A 15,145-nucleotide genomic window follows, 5' to 3' on the forward strand; every position below is an offset into this window, starting at 1 on the left:
ATGATATTTGGCTAGAATGCTACGAGTCTAAGAGACTATGAGGTCTCAAGGCTACGAGTCTAAAATGATCTAGCTGGTTATGACTTATACATGGCTGCGGCGAGTCTGCATGGCTAAAATACCGCGTGGCTACGTAAAAACATGACTATGAAGCTACAAGGATACAAGTCTACTCGGCTCCAAATAAATGCAAGACGACATGGCTACAAGAAAACTTGGATACAAAGCTTCAATTCTACGAGTCTACAAGACTCCACCAACTACCTTCGAGTGTTTAAAGCTCCAACTGCTCCATCAGCATTATGTTATAAGATTACAAGGCTACTTGCTTACGTAGCTACAATTCTATGAGGTCCCAAGACATCATGACTACACGACTACGAGCCATGAGGTTACGAGACTACACGCCTACGAATCTTAACGTTTACGAGACTGCAAGGCTACAGAGCTACGAAGCTTCTAGAACACAAGTTTATGTGACTGCGAGGATACAGGACTTCAAGTCTGCATGAGTTCTTGACTACGAAGCTACTCGTCTACAAGGCTCCAATTACCGTATCTTTCTTCGACGGAATTTTCTCTTTTGCTCCAACTGCACCATCAGCTTTATGTTATAAGATTACAAGGCTACTTGCTTACGTAGCTTCAAGTCTACGAGGCTCCAATGCATCTTGACTGCGAGACTACGAGACTATACGATTGCAAATCCTCAAGGTTACGTGATCTCGAGGCTATAGGTCTATGAAGCTTACAGAACGCATGGTTACGAGACTGCCTGACTAATTGGCCATGGCTACGAAACTTCATGTCTCTAACTGACTAAAATAGCACCATTCAGTGGTGAGAGTTAATTTATCTCATGCAAAGGTACTTGTTGCAAGTAGTTCCGCTTTTCAACAACAGATATCGTCACATGTTGCTTACAGATAAATAAAATTTATTTCTTTTATGTAGGATGCAGGATGCTCACTAACGAGTAGCTTCGTAGTCAAGAACTCATGCAGACTTGAAGTCCTGTATCCTCGCAGTCACATAAACTTGTGTTCTAGAAGCTTCGTAGCTCTGTAGCCTTGCAGTCTCGTAAACTTTAAGATTCGTAGGCGTGTAGTCTCGTAACCTCATGGCTCGTAGTCGTGTAGTCATGATGTCTTGGGACCTCATAGAATTGTAGCTACGTAAGCAAGTAGCCTTGTAATCTTATAACATAATGCTGATGGAGCAGTTGGAGCTTTAAACACTCGAAGGTAGTTGGTGGAGTCTTGTAGACTCGTAGAATTGAAGCTTTGTATCCAAGTTTTCTTGTAGCCATGTCGTCTTGCATTTATTTGGAGCCGAGTAGACTTGTATCCTTGTAGCTTCATAGTCATGTTTTTACGTAGCCACGCGGTATTTTAGCCATGCAGACTCGCCGCAGCCATGTATAAGTCATAACCAGCTAGATCATTTTAGACTCGTAGCCTTGAGACCTCATAGTCTCTTAGACTCGTAGCATTCTAGCCAAATATCATTGGCGCTGATGAAACAAAAAGCTGTTGGAGCAATTGGAGCCTTTTGGAGCCTTCGATGTATGTAGCTGTATCAAAACAACATCACTGCAGATACTGTAGCAAGGTATTTACCTTGATAAAGAATGCTGAACGGTATGAGAAGAATGATTGTGTTAAAAACCCACTACGTAAAATGTTAAGCTGTAATCGGTGTATCAGGTTGTTAACACGAATTGAGGGATTAAAAAGACATGGTAGAACATGTAAAGCCAAGCCTACTTACGTCATAGATCACATCGATGGATCCACTAGACTAAAGAATACAACAATAATTTTTCCTTGACCTGAGCGAGATGGTATTAGATCGATCGATCATGTTGAAGAACATAAATTGAATGATGCTGATGGCTTCGTGAAGACTGAAACTAATGGAAGTAACAACACCGTGAAAAGTGAGAATACAACCAAGCCGATATTCAGTAGATCCACAATACTTTGTAAAAATGATGGACTAATAAATTGTTTAACTTTCATGTGTGTACTATTTAAAAATAAATAAATTATTATATATTTTAAAGTATGTTTTATTTCTTGTATTCTGATTTCCAACTAAGCGTGTGTGTTTCCGCTACTGTATGTGTGATCATTCCGTTTCCTGTGTGTACTGCGTGTATACGTTTCGTTTCCTGTGTGTACTGTGTGTACGTTCCGTTTCCTGTGTGTAATGTGTGTATACGTTTCGTTTCCTGTGTGTACTGTGTGTACGTTCCGTTTCCTGTGTGTAATGTGTGTATACATTTCGTTTCCTGTGTGTACTGTGTGTACGTTTCGTTTCCTGTGTGTACTGTGTGTACGTTCCGTTTCCTGTGTGTACTGTGTGTACGTTCCGTTTCCTGTGTGTACTGTGTGTATACGTTTCGTTTTCTGTGTGTACGTTCCGTTTCCTGTGTGTACTGTGTGTACGTTCCGTTTCCTGTGTGTACTGTGTGTACGTTCCGTTTCCTGTGTGTACTGTGTGTACGTTCCGTTTCCTGTGTGTACTGTGTGTACGTTCCGTTTCCTGTGTGTACTGTGTGTACGTTCCGTTTCCTGTGTGTACTGTGTGTACGTTCCGTTTCCTGTGTGTAATGTGTGTATACATTTCGTTTCCTGTGTGTACTGTGTGTACGTTCCGTTTCCTGTGTGTACTGTGTGTACGTTCCGTTTCCTGTGTGTAATGTGTGTATACATTTCGTTTCCTGTGTGTACTGTGTGTACGTTCCGTTTCCTGTGTGTACTGTGTGTACGTTCCGTTTCCTGCGTGTACTGTGTGTATACGTTTCGTTTCCTGTGTGTACGTTCCGTTTCCTGTGTGTACTGTGTGTACGTTCCGTTTCCTGTGTGTACTGTGTGTACGTTTCGTTTCCTGTGTGTACTGTGTGTACGTTCCGTTTCCTGTGTGTAATGTGTGTATACGTTTCGTTTCCTATTGAATTTATGTAATAACATTTTTTTAAAAAGAACTTGTGGTGTTTTTATTTTCTTAAACCAACACTTTTTTAGTATTTTTTTTTAAATTAAAGATGTTTTGTATCGGTCAGGGTTCGAACCAAGGACCTTAGTCGATCCAATCAATTATTATATGGATTACAAATTTATTTAATTAATTTTGGATTTTTTCCCCGCTTTTCTAGCTACATTATTACATGATTTCAAGATGGTGGTCGAATTTCAAGATGGCGGGGAGCACCTCCATAATAAATGATTACTGCACTGTAGCGGGTTAGAATAAAACTATCCAGATGGGAATGTCCTCTATAATACAAGTACACACACAAGATGGCGTACTCCGGCAGGTGGTGGCTCCTGGTATCATGTAATGAACATAAAATGTCGGATCCATGATGGCCGACAAGGACAAAGTCAAATTTCAGGGACAAAGTCAAATTTCAAGGTCAAGGTCAAATTTCAAGGTCAAGGTCAAGGTCAAAGGTCAAGGTCAAAGTTCAAGGTCAAGGTCAAAGTTCAAGGTCAAGGTCAAAGTACAAGGTCAAGGTCAAAGTTTAATGATAATATACAAGGTTAAAGGTATGGAGAACAGAACAATATATTAACATGATGTCAGCACACTCTAGCAGACGAAAACAAGATGGTGGACTCCAGCGGACGAAGACAAGATGGACATGATGTCATACCAGCTGATGGTAAATACCTTGTTATTGGTGGAGGTAGGTCAATCTGTAGGTGGCTTCTGTGGTGGAAGGATCTGATTTTTTTATTTTTTGCCCTCACCGGGTTCGAACCGAGGACGGTAATCGATATAATCAATCGGAATTCTATTAAGTTAATTTCTTGATGAATTTTGGAATTTTTCCCGATTTTCTAACATAAAAATTACGGATTTCCAAGATGGCGTCTAAATTTCAAGATGGTGACTAAATTTCAAGATGGCGACCATAACGATAGTTGCAACATTAATAGGATCCAATATGGTGGTCGTAACGTAAAGTGTAAGAATGGTATAGTACTCAACCAAGATGGCGGGTGTAACGAAATATGCAACATTTATATAATCCAAGATGGCGACCGTAACAATAACTGCAACAGTGGTTTTTAAGATTTTTATTTAATTCGATCAAATAATTTTTTTAATGATTTTTAAAATTTTTCCCGATTTTCTAACATAAAAATTGCGGATTTTCAAGATGGCGGGCGTAACGAAAATTGCAACGGTGACGTCATAATCCTATAAATGGCTTAACGCTGGCTTGAGTTAAGGATGCTTAAGCCAGTTTTAGGAATTTGTGTTCTTTCTAAGGCAAAAGACATTTGTGGTTTTTCGAAATCCTAATTTTCCATCGAAACGGGAATTTTTCCCTCGAAAACGGGAATTTTTTTCTTAAAACGGGAAATTTTGAGTCATTTTGAGTCAATTTTGAGGAATTTTGAGTCAATTTTGAGGAATTTTGAGGAATTTTGAGTCCAAGATGGCCGCCGTGACGTCACAATCCAAGATGGCGGACAGACAATCACAATCCGCACCATCCACAGCCAGAAGCCATGTTCCAGTTCCGCCATTCACATACTACTACAGACAACAATTTTTTTTTTGCGCAGGGAATTTCTTTCCGGCGAGGACGACGCGACGCGACGAAAGGAAGTTTCCCCGTGAACCGGGCGGGTGCTTTGACGAGCAGACTGCGCGCCTCTGCAGGTGGCGTGAAGTGCAGACACAAGGCCCGAGGGGCAAGTCATTAGCGGGGCGACGAGTAGGGAAGCAACTTCCACCACCCCTCGTGGCCCGTTAGACGGCAGCGGCGAGGGGAGAGTTTCCTGAAGGGCGGTCCCTCGAGACGAGGGTTCAAAACCCTTCCCGGGCGCTTGCCCTCGCTGCTTCTGTGACGTCATACACCGGTGGAATATTCGTGACCAGAAATAGAGCACGCGGGTAGGTTAATGTTGCTGCTGACCAAAAACCCCTTTTTCGCAATCTTCCGGCGCACTTCCATTAAGGGCCAAGACTACCTGGGCACATCAACGGTGGGGATATCTTCAGGGAAAAAAAACACACAATTTAAAAAAAAAAAACTTCTAAAAATAACCGTGTGTTGTCTGTTTACGAAAAGCAATTAAGAATGCGCTGAGGGCGGATAAGTAGTTCCGTTTCCGTATTTTTTTTTAAATATACCAATTTTTATAACAGTGAATTATGTTTAGGCACGAAACAACCCGTAAAGATTCTTAAAAGCACTCAAAGGACTTGCATCTCTTCGCCATACGATTTTATGGCTACCGCTTAGATCTCATATTTGCCCTATGCACGACGAGAAGACTACGCGCCAGTTCATACTCCAGCGCTTAGAGGCGATATCGCGCTAGAATAACCAGCGACCGTCACACTTATCCCGCCTGAACTGGAGGCACGGAAGTTTCATTAAATGATGTCTCAAATCATAGTCGGACTACTGAAGACCTCGATTTTTTTAATTTAATAAATAATTCATTTCTAAAGGCATACTTCTTTAGGCGCGTTATGGGAATAAAAAAATTAGAGTGAATTTTTACGAAGCGCTCGCACCGCGCAACGAAATTTTCACAAGATGAAAGAAAATGGCTACATACAAAAAATATATATATTTATGTGCTTTTAAATCTTATACTTTAATGATTGATATTAAATACTGGTTCGTATAATTAAAACCATTTATTTATAGTGAATGGAATGCTAGTGATAGAAGTGTATTTGTATAAGTGAGGTTATGTTCCCGTCAGGTTGCTTGTAAGCTTCCATTGTCCCTGGCAGGGAGTGTATGTGGAAGGTTTAGTAGTCTCCTGGCCGTTTACATGGGAGAGTTTGTGGAGTTATTTCCCCGTATGTATAATTTATTTGAGCGCAAATCTGTAGGATTCGATGTGGGAATTTTTTTTTTGTTTTATGCACTTCTTAAAACAATTTTTTTTTGTGATCTAATGTAATTTTAATAAGTGTTGTATGTTTTTGCACTGGTTGCAGACAAATAAGTTTTTTCCACTATGTTGTTGCCTGACGCTGTTTGGTATTTATTGTCTATCCATTATTATGTTTTGTAATGTATTGTTTGGAAATGTAAGAACTTACTTTTATATTTTTGCAGGATGCTCGTCTGAAGGAGTAGCACCTCATCTAGAAAGACACCGGATACTTGTTGCCCATGAAGTACAGAAAATAACGTAAGTTCCTGCATTTCACTCACAGCACGTGGTGTATTAAAATATTGTTCATCTTAGGCCTAGCAGTAGCTTTACTTTCCAATCTGATATGCCGAGACCAGGGTGACACAAGCATGAGTGAAATATCTGTGCGTATGTAATGATTGTTGCAACCTGTAAAGTCCTGCACACTACCAGACCAGACACACAGACGACAAGCTTGTCAGACAGGCAGAGAGGTTCAGACCATGCCGGGTGTTGGGAACGCATTCGTCGTCACAAGTTTTCATAAATAGCTGTGCTCTTGTATTGTGTGATCCATCCGCAACTATCCCAAAAACATAAAAAGTTGTTCATACTTGATTTATGCGTTTGGTGAATTGGTGATGATAAAAAGCGAAAAAAAAAAAAAAAGAAGAGAAGGCAATGGACGAAGAACCTGTTAAATAAAAATGTGATATAGTCTTTCAGTACTCGCCAGTGATGTCCATCGGTAACGAGCAAATTCGTGTGTTCTTATGTTGGAAATAAACTTATAATCCGAAATTTGGTTAAGAAATTTAACGTAGAATTCTTTAAAATAATGCCTGTCGTAATAAATGTATGAAAAATGTGTTTTTTTATCTACATTTCTTGACGCGATGTTTACACACATAAAAAAATATCCAAAAAACATTTATCCATTCGAGCTTATTAAATTATTTCCACAGTTGCATGCGAATGAATGAATAATGTTTTACGTATGTCGTCTTTAACGAACGCGTAATAACAGCGCCCAGTCCGGGGTGACGTCACCACCCACTACCAGTCCAGACCACAGAAGGGTGAGAGGCCGGGTGGTCAGGGTAAGTTCAAATCCTGTGCTGTCTGCCACGACAGGATCAGTCTGGCAACCCTTAAATGTTGTCTAACCCTCTCTAAAACCATTGAATATATATAAAACCAACAGAACGTCCGTCTGATAAGCCTTTATCGGTAAGGGACAGCCTCGAATAAGGGTCCATGCTGTTTTTTTTTCCCTGTCATTACCTTCATAATTGTGTACAAATCAAGTGAAATCCTGCAAAAAATATTTGAGGTTGGTTGAAGTTTTGGTCTGGAGTGCATCTTGTCTGTGCTTGCAAAGTAGCGAAACGTTTAAAATTCCCCCTCTTTTTCTTTTCACGTGTTTCCCAGAGTCCCGCATCAGCGACAGGAAGTGATCTAGCTGTGTTTCGCCGCTGTGATGATTATACGCCGTGCAATTAGCTTATGGAGTGGAGGCAGCGTGGGAAATTCTCGAGGGAGCTCGGAGGTACAGAAATGCTGATTGGCCGTCGCGGTTCGTGGCGCAGTCAGAAGCCGCCTTCTAATATGATGCCTCTTGTCGCCTGGTGCACAACTGAGTGAATCTTTAGACGCACACTGCACTGTAGTTAGCATTTGCAAGTTACTACCGCCCCCCCCCCCCCCCCCGCCCCACTTCTTTTCTACCGGTCCGTATGAGCACCCGGTTGAGTCAGGGTCTACTATAATCCCGAATGGTCCCGTCCGCCTACCCGGGCACAAATGCGGTGCGCAGAGCTTCAGGAAAAACAACGCGAAGTGAAAACTACTCAAGATATCGTGGTGGGGTCTGTTTACGAAAAGCATTTAAGAGTTCGCTGAGGGCTAAAAAGTACTTTTGATTTCGGATTAAGTTTTTAAACTGTATTTTTAGAAGACTTAAAATAGCTAAAACGCAGGTTTTCGGAGTAATTTTTAGGCGCAAAACGAGTACAGATTCTTAAAAGCACTTAAGGGACTTGCATTACACCTTTATCTTCATTTCTCGGCCATATAATGTTACTGTCACCGCTCAAATTTCACAGTTATCCTGTGACGACGAGAAGACTGCGAGCCAATTCAGAGTCTTGCGCTTAGAGGCTATACCGCGCTGGAAGCACCAGCGAGCGTCGCACTTATCATCCCGCCTCACTAACACACATACACCCCTGACGAGGCGGGCCCCTTAAGGGCGTATGTCCCTGTCACTCTCTCCACCGAAGGTCGGCATCGTCTTACGTACCTACGTTCCGCCCTGGAAAGGTCTCGTAGCCCTTCATGGTCTCGTAGCCCTTCAGAACTCCCGACCTGACACTCCTAGCTACGTCACTTCTACAGACTGGCTCTCGGAACGCGCAGAACGTACCAGTCAGACAGTAAGGCGCCAAGACTATTTGGAAAGGTGGCGGGAGAGGGGGTGGGGGAGTTGTGTCGCAGCGGGGTTTCCCCATTGATAAGCGTGGTCAGCCACCTTAACAACATTATAAATGTTAAGGAATGAATATAAAGGCGTAATGCAAGTCCATTAAGGAGGGATCAAGCCTCGCCAGCTTGCGATATCAAATATTTTGATACCGCTTGCAAATGATGCTTCCGTGGGAAATCTTTTGTTTTGACATGGCATAGGACTATGCTATGGCTGCTTGTTGATGTCAACACTAGTAAACTGGTGTGATTATCATGACAGTTGTAGTGGCCCGCGTGAAATAATAACTTATTTCCTCCCGTAGCTAAATATGTGGTCGCAACTAGGTATAGAAGCTCTAGGAGATATGATTTATGCCTTGACATGCCAAAAATTAGGATAAATAGTTCAAAATTGGAATTACAGTAAAATCATGGAAAAATCTAAGATAGCAGGGCCTAGCCCCCCTTAAATGCTTTCAAATATCTGTACCAGATGTTTCACGTCTAAAAAGTAGGGACCGGAAAAATTCACGGATTCAATTACCTCTAGGATAGCCTCTATTATCATCTGCATTTCTCAAGTAACCACGCGTGTTCATTGGGTACTAAATTGTGAGGCGTCTCCACTAGGTAGCTTGTGAATCGACGCTTCTTTGGTCGATAGTCTCTCATTGGCCCAGAGAGCTCCAGTTAAAATGCGAGCCAATAGCAGAACCAGCAGAATTGTACACATGTTTGAATTTCAGCCTATCACGAAATGAATCCGCGAATTTTTCCGGTCTCTACTAAAAAGTATTCTGAAAACGCGCGTTTTAGCCATTTTCCCTGATCTAAAAGTACAGTTTATAAACCAAATCTAGAAACAGAACTATCAATCGCCCTCAGCGTATTCTTAAATGTTATTCGTGATGAGACACTGCTCATATTTCTTGAGTTTTTAAATCCCGTGGTTTCTCCTGAATCTCTGCACACCGTATGGGCGAGGTTTAAGCCTCTGAGCGTGACCGTGGGACGTAAAACCCACTTGCAGCCGCCCTTATTAACTGCAACTGGCGGCCCTGTTTCACATCCGCTGCAGTCTCCAAGCTACAATTTATTCTAGGTTTTAATAACGTGACTATGCCAGTGAAAGAGCGAACATGTTTTTTTTTTTTTCCTCCTCATACAAGTCGGCCAAGTGAAAACGAAAATATATCGTGTACTCTTAATTTTTTTTGGGGTAAGTTATAACAATTTATTTTATAGTTTATTATTAAAATTTTGTCTTAGTTGGAACAGGATGTTCTCATTAAAAAATTAATATTTCTATAATATCACAACTTGTTAAACGACTTTACAGTTGTAATCGTTCTTTAACACGGAACATCAATGACATGAGTTCACAGGAGGGAAATATTTTCGGCAGCCATAGCCATATGTTCCAGACATTAAAAAATTATAAACTTAGAAATTATTTAACAAAAGTAATTCTTTATGTGCTTATTCCTCCCACGCGAGGACGTATGTGTATTCAAGTAAGTTTTTTTATTTATGTTATTTTTATTATCCCCACAATGTAGTATGATTTTTTTTTTTTTAATATTTCAAACACATGCAATGCAGGCATCAGAATGTTAATTCTCGCGGCGCGGCGGACGAATACTAACCACGCGGTTGTGCGCCTCGCGACCATGGAGGCACTCGCGTGTGACGTCAGTGGTTGAGGACACCCGGGTGTTCTTGGCGCTTGTCCCCGCTTCACTCTCGAAGGATGCAGGAGATTGGTCGCTTCCTTCCCCTTCGTAGACGCGTCACGGCTCTCGCCGCACGACCTTCACTGCGCGCTGAGAACAACAGCGAGTGGCCATTACGTAACAAGTATTTTTACTTAACCTTAATTGTGTGAATTTTACCTGTTTTTGGCTTACGTTTGGTAAGCTATTAATAGGGACCGGAAAAATTCGCGGATTCATTTCGCGATAGGCTAGAATTCAAATAGTTATACCTCAGTGCTGCCTCTACTATTGGCTCACAACTCACCTGGATGACTCTGGGCCAATGAGAAAAACTCAACTAAAGCAGCATCAAATCACAGACTGCTACGTTGGGACGTTTCACAAGACAGCAGCCAATGAGTGGGTGACATTTGACTGAGTGTACGTAGAACTATGGAGTTCATGCTAGACGTCATTGAACCCGCGAATTTTCCCAGTCCCTAGCTATTGACGGTTGAACCCAATTTAGCCACGCACTTCTGTACAGATCCACACACGCTTTTTTTTTTTGCCGTTCAAACAGTCTGCATTTTGATTACTGCTTTAGTCCAGAGAAATTTCTCTGCAGAGTAACGAAATTTATTGTACCGCAATCACTGAAAACCAGCTTATTATAATTTGATCAAATTAATCTTATGTTTGAGTACCACTTGTCAGTTTTTTTTTATGTCTCGGGTAGGTGTCTCATTGTATGTTCCATAATTCACCCTTGTAATGTCGCCGATTCAACGTTGAACAGTGCATTCCACTGGGTCATTAGTGATTTTTAAATATTTCTTAGTTGCAGTAGGGGGAAAACACGTGTATGTGTGTATGAATGTGTGTGTGTATATATATATATTCACTACCCTATTCTTAAAATGTTTCTATGAGAAGGTTTTATAAAAATATAATTAAAAAAAGAGCATTTTTGGGGAGGTACATTCATTTATAATATTTTTAACTACATCAGTGTGAAAATTCCATTTAAGAAATGCCGATAGGCTTAGAACAAATTTTCACCAAACTCCAAATGTCTTGAAACTAAGCATCGTGCGTATTTTTATTTTATTAATTTTTTTTTTTTGTGTGTGCGATAGTGGATTGTAGGTACGGTCGACAGTTTCCCTGTGAAAACTTGAGTTATGAACTTCTTGCAGAGCGGTCTCGCGCTAGACAGGCGGGTCCCTTTAATTACTATGCCCCCTTCAAACCCTCCCCCCCCCCCCCCAACCAGGGCTAGGAGCCTGTGTTACGCGCGACGGAGCAGTAGCGGTCAGCCGGTAGACACGGGTTCCACATCCGGGACTGAATTGGGGGGAAGGGGTGGGGCACTGGGCTGACCGTGCAAACCTCGTCCTCCACCCGCGGCGCTAGCGGACCGGAAAAATTCGCGGATTAAATAACCTCTAGGATAGCCTACATTATCCTCTGCATTTCTCAAGTAAACACGCGTGTTCACTGGGTACTAAATTGCGAGGCGTCTCCACTGGGTAGCTTGTGATTCGACGCTTCTTTGGTCGATGGTCTCTCATTGGCCCTGAGAGTTCCAGTTAAACGGCGAGCCAACAGCAGAACCAGCAGAATTGTACACATGTTTGAATTTCAGCCTATCGCGAAATGAATCCGCGAATTTTTCCGGTCTCTACCTATGTCACACCCGGGAGTTTAAAAGCCCTCCTGACCAGCACATTTCAGCGAGGACATCAACTTGAAGACGTTAGCTCATTCTCATACTCGCAACAGTTTTGAATGGCCACCAGCCACTTAAAGCAGTGACCCGGCCAATGACAACCTACATAGCAACTAGTGCGGCATGGAAGCGGCTATGGCTTTCCTTCTTCTCACGCGCGGTGGCGGTGTTAATGACTGCGATTGTCCGTGGGCCTCTGGACTTGAATTACCCGAACTTCAGTATCTAGTCATGTTGTTAGAAATGCGCAGGTTATTGTTTTCGTGGCTACTGAGTTAGCCTTCTCAGTCTCTCTCTCTCTTTTTTCTCTCATATATGTTACTTGATAATTTGGCAGTATTCACAAATTAAAGAAAATTGGGTGCTTCGACTTATGTACGTGCGTTCGAAGTTATACTTACTTGTAATAAGAAACTAACTTTAATTTTGCATGCAATTAATTAATATAAATAAAATAATAAAATGACTAGAGTGATATTCCAATTACTGTGGTATAAATTCAATCAAATTTAAAACTTTTAGTAAATATTCTTGTGTTAAATATTAATATCAATAGTTGTATACAATTAATTATTTGGTTTAGTAAAATAATCAAGAATTTTTTTTAAAATTAGTAATGAGAATCAATAAATATGCATTTTTATTTATTAAATAATAATTTAGATATCGTTTTACTTTATAAAGCAGATAAATTATACATACGGGAACTTAACCTTACTTTTATAAATACACAAGAAAAAACATTCAAATAATTTTATAGACACAGTTTCTATCACTAAATAATATTCAGAATAAAAATGTTTTTAATGATATGGACCAGTATTCAGTATCAATCACTAAAGTATAAGATTTATAAGCACATATATCATTTTTACTTCGGGATATTTCTAAGAAAGGCTACCTATTGTAACCATTACCATGGCGCGACTTCTGAAAAAAATTTATATATTTTTTCGTTTCATGGGCCCTCCCCCTCCTTTTTTTGTATACCTATAGCCTTTTCTTTCATTCTATGAAAATTTCTTTGCATGTTGCCCGCACATCTTAAAAATTTACTCTCGTCTTTTTTATTCATTACGCGCCTAAAGAAGTATAACTTAAAAAAAAGTCCACACAAAGCAAATAAAGATGGCGCTAAAGAAATCCCACGAGAGCCAAGCGCGGCTCCAGAGGAAGTGCGCAGGGGGCGATAGCCCCTTCCGAGCCCAAATTTTACTTATTATTTCTTTGTAGGGAATATTAATGTTAACTTAAATACTTTCGTTAATGTGCTAAACTCTTCTTTCAATCAAAATTTGTACGAAAATACTAAATTTCGGTTTTGAGACCATATATTATGTGGATATCCCAAGTGCAATGCCATGATTGTTAACTGCATCCTCCTGTGTGTGAGAGCCCTGCCCGAGAGGTCTTCCTGGATCCGCCATTGACGAGAGCGCTACCTAGTGTGGCTTGAAGTCGCGAGAGGTCTGTGACAAGAACACGAAAGGCTTGTCGTGAGAGTAACTGTCGCGACAGTGTGGTCGACGGCTGTCGATGTGAGTCAGCGCCGCCCGCATCGGACGAGAAGGCGGCAGGAAACGACAGCGGCGGTCCCTCCTGGCAGGAAGTAGCTGACGTCCGAGCAGCGCTACTTCCCGTCTCCCCGCGGGCGGGCGTGAGTAGCGAGCGCTTCCTCCCGCTTCGGAGAACACACTTCAGTTTTCCTTCCCTTCGTCGGTATTCCGTTATGGCTGAGAAACCGCGTCACACGCTGTATATTAGCTCCATGGTCACACCCCACTCTTGCGAGTCTCCTGCTACTCTGTCAATAATCCTCGTGTTACGTTTGAACAACCCTGGCTACATACTGTACCGAGATCTTCGTAAATTTACTTAAGACGCATACTAGAGACCTGCAAAATTCGCGGTTTCGATGGCCTTCAGGATAGACTGCCCATACCCCTGTACACTCGGCCAAATAACACAAATTCATTGGCTGCCGACTTGTAAGTCGTCTCAGCTGGTTTGTCTGTGATTCGATCCTTCTTTGGTTGAGGGTGTATAACTGGTTGAGATTCGTCCAGATGAACAGTAAGCCAATAGCAAAATTATCTAAGAGGTATATGTGTTTGAATTCTAGCCTATCACCGAAAGAATCCGCGAATTTTGCAGGTCTCTAGGCATAACATTTGCGGGAACTGAACTACTTAAACTTCGACCACAAAAAATATATTAGATTAGCGACCCTCCCCGGCTTCGTACGGAAGCGATCTACTTATGTGTCGCCGTTTAGATCTAATAAGTAATTATAAGTATAAAAATCTTGTAAATGTCTGTTATTTTTTTTTTTTTTTAAATCATAATACCAAGAATGTGTTGAAAGCACAAAAGTTATAATAAAACCAACGTCTTTAATTTACAGATAAATAAAAATCACTTAGGATGCGCTGACAGCACCTAAATTATATTTATCTACCTAATTGAAATAATAAATTATGAAGGTATAACAGATGAACCTACAAACATAATTAGGTACCTATTAAATAATTTCGCACTAAAAAGCACTGTTTTATGGCTCGCATATGATGTGGTACAAAGCTCAGTTTTATTCCAAATTAAATGCCTTAGGTAACCAACATATTTCATTGGATAAGGATTAATACTATGTAGGTAAAAATAGCTTCGCAAATAACTTATTATTTTAATCATATTTTAAAAGATAAATATTGTTACTATAAGACATCTGTAGAAGATAGACTAATGCTATCGCAGAATTTCATATAGGCTTTTCAAAACTGATAATTCTTACAGCGTAAGTCATGTAAGCGCTCTAAAAGCTGCAATTTACAACTTTATTACAAAAAAAAGGAAGAGATTTTTTCTACTATCTTAAAATTTCATATGAATGCTGTATACACATAAACCTTTCGGAATAAATTCTCTAAATGATGTTGAAAACCGAATCAAAACCCAGTTGTATAGTTTAGAAGTAAGCGAACAAACAAGAGAGACGCGGATAGGGACATTGTTTCATACTATTTAATAATTAATAATAATAAAGAAAAAGAAGTTTAAACCTTCGAAAATATTAATTTTGAGTCTACAGTAAAAGCACTTTTCTTCCTTTCACTTCCGTGTTTATCATGTGGAACTACGAAAACACTTTGTTTATTTGAGGTCCATTCTTCGTTGGTCAATCTGTACATTTGCTTTATTGACGTGACAACGTCTAATAAATCGATGAACGCTGGCTGCACGCACGAAAAAGTGTCCCGTTACGCACATTGTCCCGTTACGCTGTGTCCCGTTACGATCATTGTACGCTTGCGCCGCATCTATCTCTCTTCCACTCAATTGGAACAACCATCGAT

At 40.7% G+C, this 15,145-nt stretch overlaps 1 protein-coding gene across 2 annotated transcripts in view; it reads left to right on the forward strand.

Moving 5' to 3' along the window:
• Window positions 1–15,145, forward strand: part of LOC134532566 (ligand of Numb protein X 2-like) — a 110,401-nt gene that overhangs the window by 51,943 nt on the left and 43,313 nt on the right. The window contains exon 2 of one of the 2 annotated variants that reach the window (XM_063369094.1): window positions 6,101–6,176. The gene's annotated coding sequence lies outside the window, so the exon portion shown is untranslated. The remainder of the gene's footprint in view (window positions 1–6,100; window positions 6,177–15,145) is intronic. The other variant, XM_063369095.1, reaches the window with a different exon arrangement.

The sequence above is a fragment of the Bacillus rossius genome, chromosome 6 (assembly GCF_032445375.1).
Source record: "Bacillus rossius redtenbacheri isolate Brsri chromosome 6, Brsri_v3, whole genome shotgun sequence".
NCBI lineage: Eukaryota > Metazoa > Arthropoda > Insecta > Phasmatodea > Bacillidae > Bacillus > Bacillus rossius.